General features: G+C 46.2%; 1 pseudogene across 1 annotated transcript; it reads left to right on the top strand.

Annotated features, from left to right (window-relative positions):
* Nucleotides 1-1,633: 1,633 nt before the first annotated feature.
* LOC310799130 (nucleolar transcription factor 1 pseudogene) lies at nt 1,634-3,640 on the top strand (annotated as a pseudogene). Its single transcript has one exon. The product of its transcript is annotated as a nucleolar transcription factor 1 pseudogene (transcript).
* Nucleotides 3,641-4,728: the final 1,088 nt, after the last annotated feature.

Raw genomic sequence — 4,728 nt, 5'->3', positions numbered from 1 at the left:
GAAGTCTGCCTTTTCATTTCATATTTAATTTTAGTTCAATTCAGATGATTGAAACTGGATTGGCATGGCCCCAGTTTAATTAAAAGTTATGACCAGTTTAACTAAAAAGCATATAGCCTGCCTGTGATTCATTTTTATTTCATATTAGTTAAATTCAGACTATTGAAACTGGATTAGCATGACCAGGTTAACTTGTTTTATTATTATTATTATTATTATTATTATTATTATTATTATTATTATTATTATTATTATTATTATTAACTTGTTTAAAAACATATAGGCATGTAATTCAAGATAAGTCTGCCTTTTATTTCATATTTCATACAGTTCAAATAAGACTTTCTGAGCATGACCAGTTTGACTTGTTTAAATTTAAAAACATATAGGCCTGTAATTCAAGTCTGCCTTATTTCAATTGGTTTTTAGCCCTAGTTGCACTTCTGTTGCACTTTTTTGTTCATTTGAGGTTTATAACAGTGCATGAAGGCATTGTGTATTAAATTAATGCGCTATTTTTTGTGCAATACATTTGAGTGGTTTAAAAAAAAAATGTGAAATTTGGGTCGCGGCTTCATGACAAGGAAAATAGTGGGTCCTGAGGCTACACCAGTTGAGAACCACTGGTTTAGAACATTATTCTCACTTTGTTCTTGCTATAGTTATAGCGTATTTACATGCTTGCTGTATTTAAACTGCTGTGAGATTTGTTTGAGGAGCATATCGAGACAGACGGGGATGAAAGTAGGCAGAGAGGTAGGCGGGGAGCTCAGAGCGCTTTGGTCGCGGGGGCTTCAGGGCTTTTCTGACCAGACTGGAGTCGCTCCGTTCATGGATCGGAGCTTGGAAGGGAATAATGTGATTGGTTTACTGGAGATCACCAATCCAACACTTGTGAATAATTCTACGCTTAAAAAGGCGTGGTTAAATGGTTAGAGCCGCGCATTCTGGCGTTTAGCGTCAAGGAAAAATTAGGGAATATGCGTGACCACGCCCACTAATAGCGCTGCGCCCAGCCATAAATGCAAATTTATGGCCAGGGGGAGAATAGAGCCCTATACCTACGTGAGTCACGCATTTTGGAATTTCATTGTCGCCACTTTCTTCTATATCACTCTGCAGTTTATGACATCAACAGTCACCACTGGCCCACTCGATGATTGTGGGACATGACATCATCAGTTACAACACTCTGTGATTGTGGGACATGACATCATCAGTCAGGGGCGTTTGCATGCTCAGTTGATGGATTGTGTTCATTTACTAATATGACATCATCAGTCACCACTGGCCACCACTCAACAATAATGACCATGATGCCATCGCTCTGGCCACCAATCAACACTTGCGGCTAGGACATAACATAAGTAAGTGCTCAAGTGACATCACTGGTGACATCACCAATTCTATACATATAAATCAGTGTTATGAGATCAGTGATGATGTCAATGACATTGTGACATCATCAGTGATGTCATGAATCCCTTCCCTGCAGAGGGGCTCTCGCTAACATGTTAACATGTTTCCGTTGAGATAAAACGAATAGGAAACAAATTAAGAGGCAACGACAAGGGGTTAAAATCGTCATTCTAATGAAAGCATAAGTTACAAGATGTTAACGTTAGACCCACAAATGCAAGGAGCAATGGAGGCATCCACCCAAGAGTGGGGACAGGATGACCTCTTAAAGCTACTGGATGCCATGAAAGTGGCCCTGCCCCAGGAGGACAAGACTAAGTACATGTACAAGACATCACAGTCCCACCTCGACTGGGAGAAGGTGGCTTTCAACTCCTACACAGGGGACATGTGTAAACAGAAGTGGAAGGAGGTCTCCAAGGAGATCCGTAAATTCCGGACACTAAGAGAACTGATTTTCGATGCTGAAGACTACATCAAGAACCCTTACAAGGGGAAGAAACTAAAGAAACATCCGGATTTCCCCAAAAGGCCCTTGACTCAATACTTACGTTTCTTCATGGAAAAGAGGGCCAAGTATGCCAAGCTGTACCCAGAGATGAGCAATGTAGTTCTAACTAAAACCATATCCAAGAAGTACAGAGAGTTGCCTGAAAAAAAGAAGCAGCAATATCATGAGGATTTCTTAAGAGACAAAGAATCGTATGTGCAAAGCATGCTGAAGTTCAGGCAAGAGCATCCAGATCTTGGGGAAAGCACCAAAAAACGTTCAAATGTACCAGAGAAGGCCAAGACACCGCGGCAGCTGTGGTACAACCATGAAAAGAAGGCCTTCCTCAAAACACACCCAGATGTGACCGCCAAAGTCATGAAAGGCAGTCTTGGGAAAGAGTGGACGCAGCTGTCTGACAAAAAGAAACTCAAATGGATTGCTAAGTCCCTGGAGCAGCACAAAGAATATGAGGAGATGATGCGGGGGTACATCCAGCAGCACCCAGATTTAAACATGATCCAGCAGTATATCATCAAGTCCACACTGACCAAGACTGAGAGGCAACTGAAGGACAAGTCAGACGGCCGACCCGACAAACCGCCACCACATGGCTACTCGATGTTCTGCGCGGAGTTGATGTCGAGCATGAAAGACATACCCAGCACGGACCGCATGATCAGGTGCAGCCAGCAGTGGAAACTGCTGAAACAGAATGACAAGTATGCCTACCAGAAACGCTGTAATCAGAGGAAGAAGGAATATGAAATTGAGATGAACAGATTCCTCGGCAGTTTGTCAGAGGAGGAGCAGCAGCGGGTGTTGGCCGAGCAGAAGATGACAGGTTTTAAGAAGGGCGGTGGTGCCAGCAGTCCCGCCTCCAAAAGGAAGAGCTCTAAAGCAACGGCGAACCCAGAGAAGCCCAAAAGGCCCATCTCAGCTATGTTCATCTTCTCAGAGGAGAAGCGTCTCAAACTACAGCAGGAGCGGCCCGACCTGTCCGACAGTGAGCTTATAAGGCTGCTGGCACGCATGTGGAACAAGCTGTCGGACAAGAAGAAGGAGAAGTACAAACGTCTAGAAACAGTCCTGAAGGCGGAGTCAGTGAAGGAGGATCGTAGTCGTCTGCCAGACCCACCCAAGAAGATGGAGTTTGAAGGTGAACCCAAGAAACCACTATCAAACGGATATCAGAAGTTCTCACAGGAGATGCTGTCCAACGGAGAGCTAGCCCACCTCATAATGAAGGAGCGGATGACTGAGATTGGCAGCCGCTGGCAGAGGTTACCACTGAAGTTGAAGGATCACTACAAGAAGATAATCGAGCAGAAGCAGAGACAGTACAAAATGCAGCTAGAGCAGTGGCTCACGAGTCTGTCCCCACAAGAGAGAAACACTTACAATGAATATAATTCACGAAAAAGAAAAAGGAGTACAGCGAAACCAGGTGGCCCCAATGCCAAAGTGAAGGCAAAGGCCAACAAATTGGATTCGGAGGAGGATGACGATGATGAGGATGATGAGGATGAGGACAATGATGAGCAAGAGAAGGCTTCCTCTGATGCAGACTCATCCAGTGAGGACGACGATGAAGATGGCGACGACGACGATGACAATGAAGATGATGACCAGGATGACGATAACGAGGATGATGAAGACAAGGAGAAACAGTCTGAGGACAGCAGCAGCGAGTTGAATTCGGCAGGGACGTCAGACTACGAGTCGGAATGAAACGGGGCGAATGTGTCCTGAGACGGACTGAGCAGCTAAGCCAAGAGTCCAGGGAGTTCTGCCACTATGTCAACCCTGCTCTCCTCTCACCATCAGAGGGAGCCCATGCATCGCCTCTTCCATTTCACACTCGGCCACTATCTGTTGGCCTATTGGTGATCAATTCACCGAGGGGACATCGTCCTTTACATCCAAATCCATTTCATCCCGTACCTGCTGCGATGGTCACCTCTCAGCGTTGTGTCAAAAGAGAGGCATCCACTGGCTTGGTGATGTCCTGAACATTTCTACAGTTAGCTTCAATCTTGGTCAATGTTTTAGGGTTTCCTTTCCCCACCTCTCCTTCTCCGTTCTCTCCTCCCCCACATTTCCCATGCTCTCCCCACCTCCTCCCTCTCCCTGCTCTCTCCTCTCCCACATCCCCCCGCTCTCCCTTCTCCCTCCCCCCTCCCCTCTCCTGCTCTCTCCTCTTTCCCCCTTCCCCCGCTCCTTTCCCCACCACCTCCTACTGTATACTCCCCAACATTTCCCATTCCCTCCCCACCCCATCACTCTCTCACATTCCCCCTGCTCTCCTCCCTTCTCCTGCTCTCTCCTCAGCTCTCTCCTATATTTCTATATTTTCTATATTTCTCTATCAATTGTTCAATGTGTTGTCATTATTCTGTAATTTGCTACTGTTGTGTCAGCTAGAATTAGCTAGACATATTTTCTGTGAAGCCCTCTGGGACATGCTTGTGAATTAGGGCTATACAAATAAACTTGACTTGACTTGACATCTGCCTTCGGAGGGGAGCCACAGGGCCGTAGCCAAGCTTGGCATCGGTTGGGCCAAGCCACCCACCCCCCCTTTTCCCAGGACCCCGTAGCACCCCCACGGAGCTAGGTAAGTAATGATTGCCTCCCCCAACGGGGTGAAGTGGCAGAGCATCCCACTTCAGTCCAAGAGCTATGAGGAGCGAGATGTTCCCTCGCTATGTTTTCCCCACAGTTTCCCCTCATGTTAAACTGTGTCCATAACTTCCAACCGCCCGCCCATTCACGGCCACGGAAAGTCTTTAAATACGCCACTGCCCAGAGGGGCCTGG

This window comes from Poromitra crassiceps, assembly GCF_964638095.1.
Source record: "Poromitra crassiceps genome assembly, chromosome: 2".
In the NCBI taxonomy this organism is placed as follows: domain Eukaryota; kingdom Metazoa; phylum Chordata; class Actinopteri; order Beryciformes; family Melamphaidae; genus Poromitra; species Poromitra crassiceps.
The sequence above is the reverse complement of the archived record's forward strand: the minus strand, read 5'-3'. Positions and strand labels throughout refer to the sequence as shown.